This window comes from Diceros bicornis, chromosome 2 (assembly GCF_020826845.1).
Source record: "Diceros bicornis minor isolate mBicDic1 chromosome 2, mDicBic1.mat.cur, whole genome shotgun sequence".
NCBI classification, from domain to species: Eukaryota; Metazoa; Chordata; class Mammalia; order Perissodactyla; family Rhinocerotidae; genus Diceros; species Diceros bicornis.
The window spans coordinates 74,683,660-74,706,971 of NC_080741.1; the positions used below are offsets into that span (position 1 = coordinate 74,683,660).

A 23,312-nucleotide genomic window follows, 5' to 3' on the forward strand; every position below is an offset into this window, starting at 1 on the left:
GGCTTCCTTGCCCTGACAGGTGCTCCTAGGTTCCACCAGGAGTGGACTCCCTGAAAGATCCAAAACAGTATGATAAAGAATCATCTGGGGGTGATCCTGACATTGTATTTGGACAAACAGAGGGAAAGGTGAAGAGAGACATTTACGTAAGTGGACATTCAAACCATGTCCACTGTGGAGCTAGAAGGCAGTTATTGGGATAGCTCAGGCCAAAACATGCTTTAGCCTGAAGTATCCAGTGGGTGTGCCCCTCGAGTGACTGGGATAATTGTTTCCATGCCCCCATCCATTTTTTTTGAGTGTTGAGCTGGTGTGAGAAACGTTAATGTTTGGTGGAAGGAAGCTTTTTTCTTGGTGACAGTGCAGACAGTGCCTTTGAGAATTCATTTCATCTACTGGAAGGGTCAGCACTCATAAGAGCATACTGGTGGAGAAGAAGGTATGATATCAGTGACTACCGTTTCAGCTCCAGTGATGGTTTAGCTGCCAAGATAGCACCAAAAATTTGACTCCAGTAAAACAAGTCTGAGTGCTTTCATAATGTATTAAAAAAATACAGTATCAGAACTTCAATTTCTTATTTGTAATGAAGCAGTTTAAAATCATCTGTCATCTGTCTACCTACCTACCTATTTATCTACCTACCTACCTACCTGTCTGTCTGTCTATCTATCTATCTATCTGTCTATCTATCTATCTATCTATCTATCCCAGCTAGCTAGCTATAGAGAAAAAAGTAGAACAAGCGAGATAGAGAGGAATCCAAACAGCTATTTTATGAACATCTTCACAGTAAAGAGCCTTGCATATTTTTAAAAGGTTTGGTTGATGAGAGACATTGAAAGGGACTGAGGTTCATTGAGGCTCATAATAATATTATGGAAATTAAAAAATATTTGTAAAACTTATATTTCACTCTCTTCACTTCAGAACTTCGTTCTAAAAATAATTGATTTAGCAGAGTGATGCCTGAAGAATTTTACATTTAGAAGGTCAAAGGATACCATTTGGGGTGGTTTTATTGTGACAGCCTGGTTAAACTTGAAACTCTATTTCCCAGAATCCCCTTCACTGTATGGTGACAGGTTAAATTTGGCCAAAAGAGAAACGTGTGTGAGATTTGGATGGTGTGAGTGAAGTAGCGACTATTACTTTCTGGAGCTTATTTTAGTCAGATGCAGTCCTTAGGTATCCTCTCTCATCTACTCTGTGTCTGCTATTCTTCCTGACTCATGGCCTGTTGACCACAATGGTCCCATGTCTATCACCAGATGCTTGGCTGCATAACCACAGAGGAGTCACATCTTTCTGTTGATCTTCCTCCCTTCCTTTCATCATGCTGTAGAGAAAAAAGTACTGGATTAGGAAGTAGGATGGTCTCCATTCTTATCCAGATTTTGCCATAGCTTCATGACCTCAGGCAATCACTTACTCTGTACCTCAGTTTCCTCAATTATGTAATAAAGGTATTGGACTAGAGAAGCTCTCAGGTCCTTTACAGTTCTAAAGGTTGATCTGTGTCTTTGCTAGACTTTTAAAATTACCAGTTCCTTTGGGAGGGAGGTGAATCAAGTGAATGATTTCATCACTTCCTCAGGTATGCATACATGCTTGACCCAACAAAGGCTGCTGCCTTCTGAAATCAATTTAGTGTTCGATGCTTTACTTCTGCTCTGATAGACAAAACACTAGATACTCTGCTTTAAGAAATTTATTTTACTGTCCTGGACTATTTTTTTAATGGATGAAGAAGATGAATGCAAGTGACTTTTTCTGAGTAGGATGAAATAATTACATTGTGGGCATAGGAAAACATTGATGTAGCAGTTTTCTATGTTTTTAGTTATTTTCAAATAAATACAAATTATGCCACAGTTCAGTCTGTATGTTTGTTTAGAGTTAAAAGAGCAAAAGAGAGTTGTAAGGAGAGATTTAAAATAAGGACAGATTGGACTCTTTTATTGTTTGGAGTAAAACTGAGAGATAAAAGTAAAAAGATTTCAGAATGTTCTTAATAGTCAAGAAAGAAAATATTTCAATTGGAAAGTCATTAGTAATAATTATTTAATTATAGTAAACAAAACACTGATATAATCAATCAAAAATACTTCTAAAGAGAGATCTTGTATGTTTTACTTTGTAATGATTGAATAATATCAAGTCCAGTCTACATCTGTTTTGACCCTAAGCTAAGCTCATAAGATTTGCAACCAAATAACATGCTCAGGTCACCAATCCTCAGTTCAGCTCAGAGCTTAGTACCACACTCGTTCATCTTCCTTTAGTCATGATAGTTAGCTTATAATTATTTTAAATCATTTAGGGAAAACTGGGGTATCTAACCATTCATTCACTCATTTGATGGCTAATGTGAAACCACTTACCATGTGCTAGAAATGTGCAAGGGACTCAATGCATTTTCCCATTTAATCTTTATTGGAACTAAGGTAGGTAATATTATTATCTGCTTTCTACATATTAAGAAATTGAGGCTGAGAAAGTTCAAGGATTGGCCAGATAGCACATAGCTAGAAAGTCTGGAACAAGGATTTGTAATCCAGTGTCTGAATGCAAAATCCACACTTAACATTTACAATATACTGGCTGTTAAGTATAATCACATATAGCATCCAAATTTAACAGTATAAGTCTCCTGCTCGTGGTTGTGGAAAATGAGTCCAGTGAAGTTAAGATTAAGAGACTTGTCCCTGGGTTACATAGTCAGAGGCTACAGCACACTCAAAAGATTGGAGATGCTTGTGTGTAGATACAGATAGAGTTCAACTGGGAGGGGGAGTATCAATTGTATTCACTCAAGATCTCTTCTTTTAACCTCTGTTATTTCAAATGACTAGTCCCTTGCTGTTTTGTGTACACAGTCTAAAAATGTCACTAAATATAGAATTCTGATGAGAGAAAGATTCCATCTAAAGTCAGAAAGATGAACCAGATGACCTTTCATATTCTTTCAAGACAGCCAAATGATCTTTATATTTTCCTAAGGTTATTGAACAATTCTGAGTAAAAGTTCATGACCATTTGTTTTTATTTTTGTATTGATATAATCATTCATTTTTGTTATTTTCTTATGTATTAGGATGTTTAAAACTCCTATTATTTCTAAAAATTTTTAGTGAGAAGGGAAAACTTGAACACATGGTTAACATCGACAATTGCTATTTTTTTTAAAAAGTTCGGTAAACTACAACATGATAATATATGCCTGTGACATTCCTAATTGTGCCAGTCTGACACTTGTACAATCTCTCGGGTTGAATCCACAATTAAATCCTTTGGGCTCTGTTGTAGCTAACTATGGAAATCTTACAAATAGTAGATAAACTATATTAAAATTACATTTTAAATTTAATCAGTTCATTTATTAAGTGTAATTTCTTCTTTACTTCATTTTTTTCAACCATTAACATTTATTAGAAATTAAAATTAGAACATTTTTCTTCATGAAGTTAGTATCGTAAAGCTTCAATTATTTGCATTATTAGTACTCTACCCCTTTATCTCCAAATGTGCCAGACCACTCCTTTTTTTTATTGTTGCATACATAACATTCATCTAACTCTTCAGCTTAGCTCAACTGTGACCTCTTTAGAGAGATTTTCTCTGATACCTCCCAGTCTAATTTCTACTCCAGTAGGCTGGTTAAAAACATGTCCCCAACTCATCACCTCTTTGTATTTCCAAGCCCTTTGCAATGTGACTTTATAGCTCTTCCCTTCATGAGTAGAGTCTGTTTCTCTACCCCTTGAATCTAGGCTGGTTGTGGAATTGTTTTGCAAATAGAATACAATGTATGTCAAACTGTGCCAGTTCCAAGGCCCTGCCCGCCACTGCTTACTCTCGTGATACTACCGTGAAAACATACTCAGGATAATCTGCTGGATAATAAAAGACACAAGGCCTAGTCGTCGTGCCAGATGACTGCCAGCCAATCGTCAAGATGTGAATGAGGTCCATGCTAGGACCCCTAGCCCCCAGCTCACACGCAGCTGAGCACAGATCCCAAGATGGGCCAAGCCTGACCCAGATCAGCAGAACCATCTAGCTTACTCATACATTTAAGAGCAACCATGAATGCAGATGAGTTTAAACTACTAAGTTTTGGGGATAGCGTCTTACACAGTATTATATGATAGACCTTGCTTTGTTGATGTCAAGTGCTTATTCCTCTTCCCTCAGAATTAACACTTTTTACATTTGATTTTAATCTCTAATCATTTCAGCTATGCATATCTTGAATCCTCAAGTATTTTAAAGACCATATAAGAAGAGCTGTGTGTTAACCATTTTTTAAAAGTTATTTTTAATACTCAACAAAGGACCTGTAATAGTGGGAGGTTGCATGGGGTAAAGAAAAGAACTTTGGGAGAAGCATCTGCTAGGCTAACTGCCTGTACTGCTTCTTTCACATAAGCGACCTTGTTGGGCAAGACTCTTAACCTCTCTGAACCTTCTAATTTTAAGCCTAGAGTGTTAGCCACCACACCATGCTTTGGAGAGAACAGTATCTGGATAGTATCCTCCTGCTTTGGTAATGAAGCCAGAGGACGTGCAGTTCTATTTTCCACTTTACAACATGGACCCAAATTTGAAACCCTTACTCCAAACTCTCTTGGACATCTCTATCACTTTGTACCACATTAGCATTTCAAATCATCCCTCTTTCCAGCAGCTCTTGCCTTTGCCAATATGTTGAACAGGATAAATGTAAATGAACTGATTTTTTTGATCAGGAATGTAAATAATATTAATGTATTGCTTGTAGACCTGGTTAAATGATATACTGAATGTTGTCTCCTCTTGTGTTAAACACGTGCTTATATTCCTGGGTAATTTCACTCACTGTTTCCATACAAAAGCTTAAAACCATAGTGGAGTTTAACTGAAAGAAACATATTATTCTGAGGATGCTTGAAATATGCATATGTGGATATTAAAAGTACTGATATAAAACAAGCAGAAAAAAAATCATCTGATAACTAGCTAATCACTAGCGATTATACTCGATTTTGAGAGAAATTTGTAGGTGTCACAAATCTCATCATGCTTTTGCTTAGCTACATTTAATTATAACTATTTGCAGATTGCAAATAATTATTTACATATAGATGGATCTAAATAGCAGATTGTAAACACAAATGGTATATTTTATAAATAGTGAGCTGTCAGTAGAACTACATTATGAATCGCTTAGCAAGAAAACTACTTTCATACCCTAATATTAGCCAAATTTTTTAAAGAAAATGGTTGGCTCTCATAATTCTAGAGCACTTGTTTTTTGAAACAGTGCACTTGGTTTGAAACCAGAGTAATTAGCTGGATTTGGCCAAGTTTCCATGGATAGAGTACATGTTTGTGGTCATTTGGAAAGCATAGGGACCTACCATTCAGCGGTAGCTCTTGTGTTTATTCTTCAGGAAATTTGGAACTATAGATAAGCAAATGAGCTTACAAGAATCTTAGAAACCTATGGATGATATCCCACCCCAACAGTTATTAGACTTGCTTGATACCATCAGATTCAACTTGCAGAGCCCAGATACTTATAAAAATTTTATTCATTTCCTCACACTAAATAGAGAGCTTTTCAGAGCTGTGTTGATGTGTGAAGTGCTGGCACAGTATAAGTTTTCATTCATGTTATTTAGGGCTTAGGCAATGGAAGTAACCAGCCAACTAGTTTGGTTTGTGATTCTCATTCAATTCCTTCACTCTAGGTAGGCAGGGTCGAATTCTTTAATTTAGAAAGGCTCTAATATGACTTTGACATGGCCTTTGGGTAGGGGGAAAAATGTAATTCACCTATATCCTACTGGATGTCACTGTTGGATCCATCAAGAAACCAAAATGTGCTGATTAAATTATTCTGGGTCTAGAACAATATGCACTGATAATTGAGATACAATTTTACCAGTAATACCATATTTTATTGATTCTAGTATGCATATTTTTCACAATTTAACATCTCTAAAATAGAGATGCGCCACAATCAGAAACATCTTAAAATTTCTATTGGCCAGACAGCATTTATGAGGTAGTTGCTTGCACACATGCAAATTTTGTAATTTTTTTTGGTGGCATCACTGGATTCCAGAAACCCTTTGACGTGTAAATTATTAAACCACTTGAGAATCACTGGAGAAGGACTATGAGTTGCAGGTACTGTCTAAAAACCTTCAATTGTTATCATCTGGTAAAGTCAGGAAAGCAGTAAAACTTGCAGAAGCAGTGTCGGAGCTTGAAAGAGAATCTTGGAGATGACAGTGAAGTAATCTTTCAAGAAAATTGCGCCTCCAGTGCCTTGGGTGGTACAGCAGACAAACGGTGTAGAAAACCACTGACGTCAACAACTCGAGTTCAAAAGTGATTCAAAAGTATTGTATTTTTAATGGTAAGACATTTTAGAAGTACCTTAACTGTTTTCAAAGTTGTTTCCCTTTTTATATACACACAAGAGTTTAGTTTTTAATTGTCTAAAAAACCTAAATTATCTTATTTAATAAGTATAAGATTGTATGGGGCCGGCCCTGTGGCGTAACGGTTAAGTGTGCGCACTCCACTGCTGGCGGCCTGGGTTCGGATCCTGGGCGCGCACCGAGGCACCGCTTGTCAGGCCATGCTGTGGCGGCGTCCCATGTAAAATGGAGAAAGATAGACACAGATGTTAGCCCAGGGCCAGTCTTCTTCAGCAAAAAGAGGAAGATTGGCATGGGTGTTAGCTCAGGGCTGATCTTCCTCACATACACACAAAAAACTATTAATAAGTATAAGATTTTAGTGAGAAGACGACACAATGAAACAATAAGAGAGTGTTGGGGGCCAGCCCAGTGGCGTAGTGATTAAGTTCACGTGCTCCTCTTCAGCGGCCCAGGGTTTGCAGGTTCGGGTCCCAGGTGCAGACCTACCTGCCACTTATCAAGCCATGCTGTGGCAGGCGTCCCACACATAAAGTAGAGGAAGATGGGCACGGATGTTAGCCCAGGGCCAATCTTCATGAGCAAAAAGAGGAGGATTGGCAACAGATGTTAGCTCAGGGCTAATGTTCCTCACCAAAAACAAAACAAAACAAAACAAAACAGAGTGTTGTATCATAGTTGATTTGGCAGCAATTTGTCTTTTTTTAGCTTTACGAAAAATAATGTGTCAATCAGTGGCATCTTAGATTTAATAAATAGGGTACTATTTATTTGAGAAAGCATATTAATATTTGCACTCTAGGAATATGAGTTTAGCTTTAACATGGTCATAAAATTGACACTGACTCAAGCATGCTGTAATAAACCCAATAGTATATTGCATGAAGAGAAAATTATTAGTCAACTCATTACTGGACATTGTAAAAATATTGCTTAGGATAGTAAAAGTCATCCTTATGTTTTATTAAATTTGAAACTTATTTTTAAAAATAATTTTTTAAAATATAACATGCCTTAAAATCCATAAAGAGTTTTTTGTCTCACTGAACAGTTCTGAGGCACTGCTTTATATATTTGGGGAAGAAAGATATGACTTTAAGAAGGATATGACTTTACTTGAAACACTTTCTTAATCTGAGAATCCTGGAGATGCTGGGAAGAGAGACAGTTTTATTTATGAATCCAGCAAGTCTTGGATCTGCTTTATTTAACACGTCCTCATTTAGCTTATCCTCTTCTCTAGCATTTTATTATAAGCAGCTGGAAGCCAAGGGGCATCTTCTATATCCCGCTTAGAAATATCCTTAGATAAATTATCTATTTCATTAGGTACATTTTCTACTTGCTACTTTATCACAAGTAGTATTGCTAAACTTTCTGCCAGGACATAACAATGATTCTCTTTCTTTCACTTCCAAATTTTCTTCCTTTTTCTATAAGCTCTCACTGACAGCCTCCTCAGAGGCAATCAGGTTTCCCCTAACAGTCTATTCAAAGCCCTTTCAAATTCTGTCTGTCTCTCCTCTATAGCCACTGTCAGTCGTTCTTTATGCTCCTCACTTATTCTTCAATTTCTTCCTCAAGGATAGTGATGTTTTATCACTACCTACTTGAAGATCACTTAATGCATTTAATTCTTTCCATTGATCGGGAAACTCGGAAACAACCTTTGTACATACTTTCTATAGGTTTTGATAGTTTGCATTGGTTGTTTTTGGTGTCATCACATCTACTGCATATTTAATATGAGTAAGGAAATAGAGGCATATCTTGTGCATAAAATCAAATTTGTGTAAGTTAAATACATTAATTATGCAATTTCATTGTATTGCTTCTTAAGTGAATATAATTAGCTTAACAACTTAAAAAAAAAGACCCATCTCCCAATAGTTTTATTAAAACTTCCAAATTCCCCCACATCTTTGTTTCTTTCACATATATTCATCATCTTGAAAAGTAGTGAGTGAGTGGTTTCTTTTGGACTTTGACATTGCGTTCATAACGAATAGCCACAGCATAGTAGCCAAACTAGCCTGTACCCGTTTTCTCCCTTCACAGTAACTTGCTTTTCTATATGCAGACTGTCACATTGTTGTGTTTACAGGATTGCTTCCAGCAGCTAATTATTGTAAACAACATAATGCTATATGGTACTGACAAGAGTAAATATGATAATGACCATGCATACTCATCATAGCTTCATCTTTGGAAAACTATTTCTGAAAGTAAGCAATTGATGATAGTTGGAATACAAAGTGAGGGAGAGGGGGAGAATTTGATTACTAGGTTTTAGAGGTTTCAATTTGCTGAAAAAGTAAATCTTCAACCTAATGACATGCAAGAATGTGGAAGAAAAGGCTCCATCACCACTTGGGCAGCTGTTTACATTTTCTTCCATCTGGAGCACAAGTGAAAAGAATAAAATTTTGTTTGATTGCAGCGACGCAGGTCAGGGAATTAAAAATGCAACAAAATTTCCCTAAAGCAGTATGGTCCACAGACTGATTTCCCCTAAGCCAACACAAATTTATTTCCTTCCCAAAGCAATCGGCCTTCTGGGCATTGAATAAGAGGGAGATTTTCCAGCCGTTGTTTTTCCCTTCTCCCAACCTCTGTTGTCATTCATTGTTTCCTTTTGAGGTACCATGTCAACCACAAGCCTCATTTCCATGTAGTTGGATCAAATAAGACAACATTCTTAACCATAGGGAGACAATGATATGAGTTTTGGGAAATTGTAACAGATCTTCTTTGTCTAATCATACACAATGAGATAGACACTGATTCCTGGTGAGCAGCGTAAGACAAATTACATTTGTAGAGAAATAAACAAACACAAAGAGAAATTGGTCTACAGCGAAATCAAATTTACTATGATATGGAAAACAAATTGAGGCTTTAAGCTTACTTACCAAGCTAACCATAAAGGCATTAACATCTACAGTTAATTCCAAATAACAAACAAGCATACAGAATGAAGAGTTAACTTCTATATGAGCCGAAATTTTGACGAGAAAGAAAAACTTTACCCATAAACAAAAGGACAATAAGCTTCTAATTGAGGAATAAAGTATCTCTATGATGTTTCCATATTGTATTACAAATGTCTCAGAGTATTTGTATACACATTACTCTCCTCTCATTTCATACTGCTGTAAAATGAATTGAAAACAGTTTGAAAATTATATAGTCATTCTGCATGTGTAAAAAAGTAACTGCATTACTTTTGCGATGAAAAATATAAATATGTAATACATTGTGGCTTTTAACATTCTTTGATTGTTTAGCTCAGTTACCTTATCAGTCATTTTCAGTCTTCTTCCTTCACATGATTTTCTCAAAACCTGGGTATATTTAGACCTATATTAGTTTTCTATTGCTGTTATAACAAATTGCCACAAACTCAATGGTTTAAAGTAACATGAATTTCTTACTCTATAGTTTTGGAGGTCAGAATCCCAAAATCAAGGTGTTGGCAAGGCTGCATTCCTTCTGGAAGCTTTGAGGGAGAATCCATTTCCTTGCCTTTTTCAGCTGCCTGCATTCTTTGGCTGTTGGCCTTTGCCTTACACTACTCCAGCTTCTTGTCTCCGTAGTCCCACCTCCTACTACCAACTCTGGTCTCCCTGTTTCCCTCCTACACGGACCCTTGTGATTGATTACGTTGGGTTCACCCAGATAATCGAGGATAATCTCCCCATCTCAAGATTCTTTGCCTTGGGGCCGGCCCGGTGGTGCAAGTGGTTAAGTGCGCACATTCTGCTGCAGCGGCCCGGGGTTCGCCGGTTCAGATCCTGGGCACGCACCGACGCACCGCTTGTCAAACCATGATGTGGCGGCGTCCCATATAAAGTGGAGGAAGATGGGCACGGATGTTAGCCTAGGGCCAGTCTTCCTTAACAAAAAAAGAGGATGATTGGCAGATGTTAGCTCAGGGCCAATCTTCCTCACAAAAAAAAAAAAGATTCTTTACCTAACCACATCAGAAAGGTCACACAAGCTAACATATTGACAGGTTCTGAGGATTAGAACATGGACATTTCTGCGAGCCTGCTATTTGGCCTATTGCAAGACCTTATAATTTAAGTATGAATTGATTCTTTTCCACGTCACCTAATGCCATGTAAATATCACATTAATCTTTGCTCATTACTCATCTTTCATTTTTGGAATGTTTAACAATTTTCTATTAAAGTTTTATATTTCTATACTATAACAATAAAAATCTCATTCAGGGGGCCAGCCTGGTGGCACAGCGGTTAAGTGCACGCGCTCCGCTTCGGTGGCCCGGGGTTCGCAGGTTCGGATCCTGGTCGTGCACTGACGCCTCGCTTGTCAAGCCATATTGTGGCAGCATCCCATATAAACTAGAGAAAGCTGGGCAAGGATGTTAGCCCAGGACCAATCTTCCTCAGCAAAAAAGAGGAGGATTGGCATCAGATGTTAGCTCAGGGCTGGTCTTCCTTACAAAAAAAAAAAAAAAAAACTCATTCAAGTTTGCAGTCCATATTCTCAAGCTGTCATTTAAAATTCTTTTCCTTTCACAAAAATAAGAAGTCATTTTATAATGCTTTCACAGAGAATATGTGTTATATATACATATATTTATCATTTATCTTAAAATAGTAAATTTTTCTGAAAGCTGCTTTTCAGATATGATGACCAATATCTTATAGGTAAGGGAACAATTAAACTACCACTTTGTGTATACCTACTATGTGCTAGAAATTATAGATACCTAATTTTAAATTATCAGAACAAAATTCTAAAGGTAGATATTATTATGTCCTTTTTAAGAATGACAAAACTGAGACTGAGAATGGACTGATGAGTTCTTCAAGGCTGTGCAGTTGGTAGACTATGGACTTATCATTTGAATCTAGACCTTAGTCAAAAGATAGATTCCGTTAGTAGAAAATGGCTAAAATCCATTCTGCAGATTATATTATTGACAGAGTTTTACATAACGGTTATTTAAAAAAGTATTCTTGTATGTATTCTAGTCTGGCTTCTGGGTTCTCTTATGAATGACTGCTTCCCCCATAAGTCTCCAAATGAGTTTATTACAATAATGGTATAATAAGTGAAATGTATCATAACATGAAGTGGACTTCAAGTTTCCATGGACACTCCAGGGGAAGTTGTCTGCTCCTTTGTCATTCTGTTTTTTTCTTGGAGGTCTTCAAAGGTTGTTTTCATATGTGATTTTCTCTTGGAGGCTGTCCTGACCCTCTCCCCCTTGGACAAAGTTAGTCGTCATTGCTTCTGTGCAGTTTTCCGGTCCTGTTCTCCATCGTCTCCCCACTCAGCAGACTGAGTGCCGCTCTTCCTTTTTATCCCTCTGCTGCAAGCTCAGGGAAGGAAGGTCCTTGCTCATCTGGTTTAAAAACCGCATCACCATAACCAGGGCTTAGGTGCTAGAATGCCTCTCATGGGCACTAAATTCTGGTAAGTACTAGATGCATAATTGATGATAGAATGGATGAATGAATAAATTAATGAAATGTCAGTTTTGCAGAAATTTTGAAAATAATTGCCAGGACTTTATGTTGGGTTAATATTTAGTGGTGTTTTTCTAATTTTTCTTTTGATTTGCAATATGTTCAACATATCCCTGACACAGTGCTGCATTGTTTGTAAATCTGCTCAGTTGGGTTAACACCCCTAAAAACTTTGATAAGAAAATAAAAAGTGTTTTTTTTTTGGCAGTATTTCGTGCAAGAATGACAGTGTAGAGAAAAAAAGCACATCTTGGGGACCCATTCAATAGACACAGTGATTAAGTAAAACCTGTACTTTAACAATTGTATTTACTCAATGGAAGATAAGTAGTTATTTTTGTTAGAAAATAAGCGGATTGTTTTACTAAAATGATAAATTGATTAACTGATTTTAATTTTTTTTAATTTTTAAATTAATATTTATATGTCTCCCAAATTGGAAACTAAGTCACACTATGTAAAGGGACCACAGTTCAGATTTTTACAGGAATCTTTCCTGCATTGTCTTTTTTTTTTTTTTTTTTTGTGAGGAAGATCAGCCCTGAGCTAACATCCATGCCAATCCTCCTCTTTTTGCTGAGGGAGTCTGGCCCGGGGCTAATGTCCATGCCCATCTTCCTCTACTTTATATGGGACGCCGCCACAGCACGGCCTGACAAGCGGTGCGTCGGTGCGCGCCAGGGATCCGGACCTGGCCGCCAGCAGTGGAGCAAGTGCACTTAACCGCTATGCCAGGGGACCAGCCCCATCCTGCATTGTCTTTTATACAGCTATAAGTTCTTATTCTAAAGCAAACATTTGGCCCAGATTAATCTTTTTTTATAAATTTATGTTTTCTTATATAGATCTTGCTTAAGGCAAGGTACACCTGCATAGGCAAAAGCCATTTTAATTTTACAACACTTTCTTAAAGAAGAAGAAAAATAGCTACAAGGCACTTCTTAGGGATTGGAAAATGACAGGTTATTCACAATTGAACTACCGCAAAGTAACTAAGTTGCTTTTTTTCCCCAGAGAAGATCAGTTGGATTCTTCTTTCTACTGGAAAAAATCCATTTGTCAGAAGAGAATTGAAACTACATCTAGTAGAAACTGTTCACATATTTTTATATGACAAAATCTCAGTGACCTCAAAAAAAATTTTCAGTATATTCATTGATACTTTTCCTTCATCAAGTTTTTATTTCAAAGACTTTGGTTACATTTTTATCTGAATTTGTGCTGAACTCAAATTCTGGCCCAGGATTTCTCAACCTCACGCTGTTGACATTTGGGTGTCAGAGGAGCGTCCCTGGTCTTCACCCATTAGATGCCAGGTGTGAAGATCAAAAATGTCTTCAGACATTGCCAGATGTCCCCTGGGGATGAGGAGGACGGCAAATTCACCCCTTCTTGAGAACCACAGTAGTCCTCCCTTATCCAAGGTTTCGCTTTCCACGGTTTCAGTTATCCGTGGTCAACTGTGGTCTGAAAATATTTAATAAAAAATTCCAGAAATAAACAATTCAAAGGTTTTAAATTGTGTACCGTTCTGAGTAGTGTCATGAAATCTCTTGTGGTCCTGCTCTGTCCTGCCCAGGATGTGAATCATCCCTTTGTCCAGCGTATGCATGCTCCATAGGCTATGCGCCCTTAGTCACTTAGTAGCTGTCTTGGTTTTCAGATCAGCCGTGGTGGTATGGCAGTGCTTATGTTCAAGTCAACCCTTATTTTACTTAATAACAGCCCCAAAGTGCAAGAATAGGGATGCTGCCAATTCGGATATGCCAAAGAGAAGTTATTGTTGTTAATCTCTTACTGTGTCTAATTTATAAATTAAATATTATCATAGGTATGTATGTATAGGAAAAACACAGTATATATAGGGTTTGGTACTATCTGAGATTTCAGGCATCCACTGGGGGTCTTCAAAAGTCTCCACACACCCTAGCCCCTTGCCGCAATAAGGGGGGACTACTGTTTGGCCTAGCCAAATGGAAGAACCAAATAGAATCAGTTCTGTGTGAAACAGAGAGACATGGTCTCTGATATTTCTGGACAGCACAGAATGAAGCACTTTATTCAGTAATGATCAGGGTCACTGCCTGTGCTCTAAACCGTGGATTTTGTGCCTGACTTTGAAAACCCGAGAGATACATTATACTCTGAAACTGGGCAGAGGGCATGGACAGATATTCCCTGGAAACAGAACTAACCCATTTGATTATTTCTCCTGCTGAGATTTATGACTTTAGAGTCAAAACCTCCCCCTCACTTTCCAACCCTTAGTTATGACAGCTACCCTAGTTAACCCAAGTGAAAGCATGACGTGAATTCGGCCACTCTGACCCTACGCATAGTTCCTGGCTTTTCTCAACAAATTCCAAACATTGCTGAAGTGAAACTGCTGCAAGTATTAGTCATAGATTTACACAGTGAAGGAACAAAAACAACAACAACACACACACACACGCTTAAATTTTGCATCAAAAGTTTATAATATATGCCCCTCTCCAATAATGTGCTACATATCTACAACACGTACTGGTTTTAACTGTCTTTCTCCCTGTGATCGTATTAAATTAGTTGTTTGTGTTCTGGCCTAGGTCCTCTCTAAAATGAGGAAATGGCTTTCTCCTTTCAGGTCCAGTTCTTCCATTTACGGTGTTCCTGAAATGCTGACAAACAGACCGGCCTTTTCAAACTCGTCTGCCTCCTAGGTGAGCGGCTACCTGTTCTTCAGTGATTATCTAATTATTTCCACCAAAAGGGAGTGCTCTGAAAGGACTAACACTTCAAAGCTGGGTTTTGTTTTGTTTGTAAGTAAACAGGGAGCTGGGAGGCAATATTTTCCTAAGGGATTTCAAGTAGGGTCACCAGAAATATTATTCGCTGAATCTTGTTACCTTGTTCAAGGTAAGGCAGCGAGTATGTGCACAGAGTATTAGCAAAAGTTACCAGAAGTAAAGAGCCTGCACTTTTTAACTAATTTGATAAAATGCAGAGATAATTAATTGGATTATGGATTAACTATCCATACACACCAAATTATGGGTTTGGGGTCTAATTCTCCAAGTTTAGCTGGTTCCCTTGACTGTATAGAGCAAAACATGTATGTTGTTCCTTTGTAGTAGCCTGGTAGGTGCGTTTGTTTGGGTAGAGGGAGAATGAGGCCCAAATTCTGCCAAAACACTTCAGAGGGTTAATTAAACTCAGACAAAAGAATTAGCAGTAGCTTAGTCATCTCCTTAAATCTCCAATCTTCGCCTATGCAAGGGTGTAGCATCAATTTCTTTTCTTGAGGGCTGACAAAAATTTGTAATATTTGGCTGGGATTTTTCCGATTTGTCTGTTTTTGGGGTAGATGTTGCTTCACAACTTAGTTCAAACTCTGAAATGGCTTTGCCCTCAATATGTGGTTTATATTGAAGCATGACAATTATCTGACACTGTGAGGTTATCTTGTGAAGCAAAATGTATATACAATGTTATAAAGAAGTTTCAGTCCATCTGATGATGCACATTAGAATATCATTTCAATTAAAAAAATCAGTGGCTCACTTACATCGCCTCATTTATTCCTCACAGCAACTAAATGGGATAAATTTTATTAACTCCATTACATGGATGAGGAAACTGAGTCTTAGTTTCATGAACTGGGTATTACATGGAAGCTGGCCCTTGTTCGTACAGCTTCAAGTAGAACCAAGACTCAGAACTATGTGTCTGAATCAAAACCATATTCTTATCTAAGAATTCTTTCTTTTTTCAAACTACCCACCAATTTCTTCCATTTGAAAGTAGGTGAGTATGCGTACCAGATAATTTAAAAAACGTCTTCCACAATCCTTAATAGAAAAGAGCTCTAGACTCAAGCTTATTTTCACCTAAAAACGATTCTATTAAGAAAGTAAGTTGATTAAATACGCACAAGAGAAGTTCGTACTTCCATTAGACACATTCCTATAGAGATTTGAAGACCAATACTTGCAATTTATTTCCATTGAACAAAAATGTATTGAGGGCCGGCCCCGTGGCTTAGCAGTTAAGTGAGCGCGCTCCGCTGCTGGCGGCCCGGGGTTCGGATCCCGGGCACGCACCGACGCACCGCTTCTCCGGCCATGCTGAGGCCGCATCCCACATACAGCAACTAGAAGGATGTGCAGCTATAACATACAACTATCTACTGGGGCTTTGGGGAAAAATAAATAAATAAATAAAATTATTTAAAAAAAAATATGTATTGAGTGTCTCAGGGACAAGGCGACAAGCACCATGAGGCTACAATCATTCGCGTATGTGCAAAGCATAGAGTCAGTTAGCTTACCTTATAAGCCTGGGTATAAGACTCTAGCACTTGAATTTTGATATGGGACAGGAAATCTATTAATAAGAAGCCAGATTTCTTGTGGATAACCTTATTTCAATATTAACCTAGAATTTCATCTTTCTACAACGTGTATCTTGGAGTTTCTCCTTAGCTTTAAAAGAGAAGAAGAATCTGTAATCTTCCATAAACAAAGTATAAATAACACGTAAATCGAAGTCAAAATCACAATATATTTTAGGACACATGGATCAAATCTATGTATCTCAGAAGTTCACTTTTTAAAATGTACATCAAATACATTACAAGTAACATATTGTTATGTTTGGCTTTGCTCAGAAAGCAATAAATAAAATCTGCGTCTAATGGCATTTACAAATTAGTAGTAGCTAAAATTTTATAGATGCAGTTTTATTGCAAAAAAAAAGCAGTTATTTTGGGATCTCTACAGCTATAAACCTGCACATAGATTTTTATAGTGCTGAGTAAGCTTGGATAATACTAAAGCATAAAATTTCCCCACACGGCTACTTTGGTTATCTTTGGGAATATTATTCATTTGAGGATTTTTATTTCAAATAACAAATGTGTGGAAGTACTTTTTTTTTTCTTTTCTTGATGTGGACCGAATTAATGAAACTAATATAACAAGCAGACAGAAATAATCTGTCAAAGACGCTTGCAAGACATTTTACATAGCAATGCCCTTGTGTTTGAACATTCTGATTTCTTGTTTTCTCACAATGTTATAATTTGCTTTAAGAATTGTTTTAATCAGTTGCCAAATGTTTCTTATGCTGTGCTGGATAGAAATAATTGAATTTTGTAAAGATGGAGCAGAGTAACTGGGGGTCTGTTAATTTTTTTTTCATTGACTCTTCTTGCTTTCAAAGCCAGCTTCTAATTAAAAACAATGCTTCCTAAAAGAGATGATCACCAAAGATAGTTTTAATAAATCTTTACAGGTTAGTTCTGATGACACTGTCGGGGTTTTTTTTAACTAGAGGACCGATGTCATTGCTGCAATGACAAAAGTCAGTAATTAAACATCTCTTAGCTAGCCCATGTTAAACCTACAATTTCTGAGAGTTTATAAAAGCATGAAAATAAACCTCTCTGGGGCCATCTCAACTCAAGAAGGATATTTTTAAATGAGCTATAGAATTGAACCTTGCTCTTTCCCTAAAGTGTGTCGCAGATTGCAGAACGCTTATTTATAGAACTACTTTAAATACAATCATGGCCTCTTCTTTTGAAAAAAATATGTTTTCACTAAATTTTTCTCATCTCACTTTGAGATGAAAGCCGTCTTCCTTTATTTATGAGATTCTATTCACATAAGGCAGGGTTGTATATTAAAGAAAAGAAAGAACACCTAAAAAATGTGAAACACCATATCATGATCTTATATCTGTTTCTAGAATTTTTACAACTTGTAAAGGCCTTAGAAATCACCTAAGGAATAAGAGGTGCTTTGGGGACAAACATTTTCCTTTACCTGTCCAGTATTAATTGTCTTTTCTGTTAGTGATAACACAGCACATAGTCCATTTTCTCCTAATTCCTGCTACCTAGCTGTCTGGAATTCATTGGCCTGTGGTCTTTCCAAGTCCTGGTTTTCCAGCTTCCCATTCCAGTCTGTCAGCTACCCTGGGCCCTTCTAATTAAGTTGTTTTTGGCTGGTGAGACCTCAAGTTGGTTTCTGTTGCTTCCTCTCAAAGAATCTTTGTTGACTTTAGCCCATTAAATAAAAACTCAATTAGGACAAGAACTGTGTCTATCATTGCTTCATGCCCTAGTGTCTGAAACACAATAGGTGCTAAAACAATATTTGTAGAATTAATGAATAAAACTTAGAGGAATAGAGTGACATGTCAGGTCTCACAGCCAGATTGTGCCCGAGTTTGAGTCAGAGATTAAGTTCTCTTTGACGTTTTCTTACATTATTTCTTCCCAATAGACAGCCTTCTCTTAAACTATCCACACCCTTCTCCAGTGTTTCTGAAGGCAGAGCTGGTTCTGGATATGTGTGCCATTTCTTTAACATGGTCAATTTACACTCTCCCGATGCTTCTGGTGTTTTATCTGAGCATAAAAGTATTCCAGGAATGCCATTGGATGACAAATTTATTAAAGTCATAATCCTTTAAATCCTCTAAAAGTCATAAACTAAAAAATTATAACATAAAGTTAAATACAGATTGTGACCAATTATTTTCTCATTCATATTCATTCAACACACAGCATGCTGTACACTGTTTAGATAGAAAAAAGTACAAGATCACGCAATTTAGGTAAGAATATAGATAGAACATAACTCCTTGGCTTAAAAGATTATTTTCCAAAGGGTAAAGTTAAACTCCTGAACGTATCCTACAAGGTTGCCCACTGTCTGGTCTCACTTTTTCTTTTTCATCTCAAGTCCCTCTTGCTGTGAACAACCAGAGCCTTCTAGCCCCACTCCCATTTTACCACACATCCTCCACATACACTGGAATCTCAAAGAAATGTCGTAGGCCCTTACTCATACCCTTGCACATACTGCTTGCTCCAGCTCTAATGCCATTCTCTGGGCATCATGTTGTCATCCTCTGAGTCACAGAAGAAACATCAACTCATTCATGAGCTCTTTTCCAGTTGACTCAGATGTATTTATGTCTCCCTCCTTTATCTCTTACAACACATTTTATAAACATCCATTCTAGTATTAAATACATTTGACCATAATTATTCTTACATGTTTCTCTCTGAATATTTTACATGCTCTTCAATGATAGGAAATGGATCTTGTCCGTTTAATTATTTCCTCCGCTTCTCTCCATGCTAACTGGCACATTGTAGGCTCAACGTGTATTTGACAAATAGAAGCATAAATGAATAGCAACAAGATAAAAAGCAAGAATTCTTAACTCTCAGACCAGAGTTCTTTCCATTGCACCAAGCTGACTTTATCCATAACAGACATGGCGACAGATAATATGTTATATCTAACTATAAATCAAAGTAATTTCCTTTAATTCCAGACATATTTATGAGTCAATTGTGTAAGACTAGAAAGAGGAACATAGACAATTATTTTGATGATTTAGGCTACACATTTTCTAATTCAAATATCTGTATGTTTCAGAATATATTCTTTTGGTTAGAAATACCTGTTTAATTATTTGACTTCTTCACTTTACTTTGTGTTGGATATGTGCAAACCTTAAGTTCATCTTAATATTGTGGTTAATAGTCACTCAATTCCAACTACAAATGTAATTCAAACTAGATAAATAAATAAACAAATCTCAACCCTCAAGCTTTGCTTTGGTTGAATATTATGAAATAAACACATTTTGTAATCCTGGTTGACTGGGTAATTGGTACTGTGTAGACTTGGTCTGTGTTTGCTTGTTAGTACATCTTCATTCTCAAGCCATGGTTTCTATTAGACTTAATTATGCTCCCCTGCTACTTTAAATTGAGAGTATCCTCAAAATGAGGATTGTGTCTATTAAATTTAATTACTTCCCTCTGTGGATCAGGTGCCTAAGATGCCGCTATTAAAAGGAGTTTGTTATTGAGAAGCTGCTCCTAAACTGGAACATACATTTATAAAACAACTCCCAATTTCTTCGCATCATGGTTCCAACCAGCTGTGCGCAGTTCCTGCATGAGTCCATTCTTTTTCAGTAAACATGCTTTATGGAGTAAAATACTCCAAATAAATATGCATACATTTTTCTTCCCTCTGCATGTCCTCTGAACATTGATCATTTAGTTCTACTTGACTGGTATTTCAACAGGGAAATGGCATATCTATTCTAGGCATATTGTGGCTGATGGCTACTGGTACATGAACCTTGAGGCTATATATGCTTTTGCAATAATTAATTTATTAATAATACCCTGCAGGGAGTTGTAATAGAAACCGAAGGGTGGTGGAAGGAGGAAAAACACAACAGAGAATTGTGCCAGCTGTTATTAATAATAAGGTCTATTATTTCAAACACCTTTAACTCAGATAATTGAACTCTGGGGGATTTCATCACTTGAATTTTCATTTTAGAATTGTCCCAACTTAATTCCATTGATCTTCAGATGCGTTTACGAGCAACCTTAATACTGATGATTTGTCTAAAATATCTCAAGCAACATTAGAAAAATAGAATACATGACACTATTTCTGTTAATAAGAACACTTACTTGGAGTTATAATACCTCCAAGTCCTACCAAGTCTCTGCCTGCCATGTACTAGCTGGGTGACTGAGCAAATTCCTTTGGTAAAATATAGGTGGTAATTACAATTCTTTTCTTATTTATCTTCCAAGATTGTAAAGATAATAAAATAAGAATTTCCATGTTAAATTTCTGTGTTAAAATTAATTTAAGATATTACTATTCATAAAAGTATATTAGTTCAAGATAGAAAAGAAGAAAACAGCAGAGATGAAGCCAAGCTTCATACATGGCACGTTTGGTGAAAAATGCCCATCCTGTAACCCAACTTTGTTTACATGATTCTGAATAAGTTTGACTGAATTTTTGACCCAACTGATGGGATGTTTTGGCATCCTGAAGACATCGCTTAACATAGCAATTATTGGGGCCGGCCCTGTGGCTTAGCAGTTAAGTGTGCACACTCCGCTACTGGCAGCCCAAGTTCGGATCCTGGGCATGCACCAATGCACCACTTGTCAGGCCATGCTGAGGCAGCGTCCCACGTACAGCAACTAGAAGGATGTGCAACTATGACATACAACTATCTACTGGGGCTTTGGGGAGAAAAAGTGGAAAAAGGGAGGAGGATTGGCAATAGATGTTAGCTCAGGGCCAGTCTTCCTCAGCAAAAAGAGGAGGACTGGCATGGATGTTAGCTCAGGGCTGATCTTCCTCACTAAATAAATAAATAAATAAATAAATAAATAAAATAAGCAATTATTTTCTCACCTTTTATTACCTTCTCCCAGACAATAGCATATGCCAGAAAATTAATTATTAAAAGCAGTTTTCACCATGTAAGAAAGGTGTTCAGTTTATTTGGGTCAGTTCCCAAATAAGTAGTTTTATATGATCTAGATATATCTAACTATATATATAATCTCAATAGGTATAAAATTATTAAACTTTTAATATTTCCTGAGAATTCAAAAACTCCAAATATATGTTGCTAGTTCTACATTATTTTTCATCCTGAATAGAAAAGAGACATGTTATGGTGTGCAAGTTATCATTAGAGGCAATAAAAAATAAAAAAAGTAAGATTCATAACAGATACTATATTATTAGTCTTTATGGTGAATTGTGATCACATTGTCACTTATACATTTAAAATGAATTCCAAGTCTTTCTATCTCAGAGAGAAGCAGGGAAAACAGGAATTTCAGGAGCTGTCAGATACTCAAGAAGTGACCACTGACACAGTTGGTGAATTGGAAGTTTTTCAAGGTCAAAGTATTAAGGAAGTGCCTAAATGGATGCCTCTATTACGTGCAATAGGCTTATCCAGCTGTTTGTAACTTTGAATCACTGACTTTGTATCAAGACCTGTGAACAATGGACTGACCTTATGGAGGTCAAGGCATAGAGGTCAAGGGAATTATTAAATAGATTGATTACACATCAAGCTTAGTGTGAGATTATGTCTAATTTTCTTAAGTGCTACTTAGACAATAAATAGACCTGGAAGAAGCTCACAACATGCTAATATTGTGATATGTCTCTAGACAGCTTTCAAAATATAGGTAGTCATATCAAAAACACTAAGTTCTTTCAAACTATGACTGAGGGATAAAATTCTATTTTCAGTTGATTTATTGCACCAAGGTGACTCTTCTCTATGAGTGATTACAATTTAATTTGTTAAAGAAAAATCTGTAAACTGGAAAGAGAATTAAAAACCACTCCATGCTTCTCATACCTCCCTCCAGTTTTAGTAATTAAAAACAAGATTCAGCACCAAAATATCAGCTGCACTTTTCCTATGAATTCACAGCCTTAAACTAGTGGTGTCCCTTCAAGAAAACATATTAAAAATGACAAGGACAGAATATCACTAGGCAAAGAGCCATTAACTTTCAACTCTTCCACCGTTCTCTAATGTTTTGTGAAAAATATGGTAGTAACAGATAATTTATCTGCCTCATTCTAAGCCACTCCTCACCAAGCCATCCAATCTTTTGGGGCATCTTTCTTTCTCCCAGGTTCACATTTTTGCGTATCGTTCCTGCATGGAGCCTCCTTTGACTTTCAACAGAGATTCATATTTTAGAAAATGAAGTCAAAGCAAACAAAAATATGGACTTGGATGGGAAAAGAATTCAACAAAAAATGGAGTCAAAATTAAGAAAAACGATGAAAATATATAGACCCGAATAACTTCAATTTCAGTTATTAGGATCATCCAACGTTTTGTGTCTTTAGGAGATTGCTTCCTAATTTATCATTCATTTTGATGACAACAAACATGATATTATCAAGTAAAATTTTATGAAAGAAGAAGGGATAACGTAGCTTATTATATAGGTTGGGAATTTTATTACTTTTTGAGGAGGCTTGAGGAATAATGAATGTTCTCCTTGGTACACAGTTGTACACCACTGTTGTCCCTCTCATCATTGCCATCATCATCATCACCATCATTCCTTCATTAGTTAACAAATACCAAGTTCTATGCTCATCACTTTACATGATTATCTTCTTAACCTGACAGAGAAGTAGGAAAAAGAGATGGCAACTAATCCATCAGGTAGGTAGTAAAATCATCTGAAATTTGCTTATAAAGAGAAGTAAATAGGGCCGGCCCCGTGGTTTAGCGGTTAAGTGTGCACACTCCACTACTGGCGCCCCGGGTTCGAATCCCGGGCGCGCACCGATGCACCGCTTCTCCGGCCATGCTGAGACCGCATCCCACATACAGCAACTAGAAGGATGTGTAACTATGACGTACAACTATCTACTGGGGCTTTGGGGAAAAAAAAGGAGGAGGATTGGCAACAGATGTTAGCTCAGAGCCAGTCTTCCTCAGCAAAAAAAAAGGAGGAGGATTAGCATGGATGTTAGCTTAGGGTTTATCTTCCTCACAAAAA

General features: G+C 37.0%; 1 long non-coding RNA gene across 2 annotated transcripts in view; it reads left to right on the forward strand.

Annotated features, from left to right (window-relative positions):
- LOC131418790 (uncharacterized) overlaps window positions 1–23,312 on the forward strand; it is a 38,924-nt gene that overhangs the window by 11,694 nt on the left and 3,918 nt on the right. For both annotated transcript variants that reach the window (XR_009223033.1, XR_009223039.1), the window contains exon 2: window positions 14,559–14,634. This is a non-coding gene — a long non-coding RNA (uncharacterized LOC131418790). The remainder of the gene's footprint in view (window positions 1–14,558; window positions 14,635–23,312) is intronic.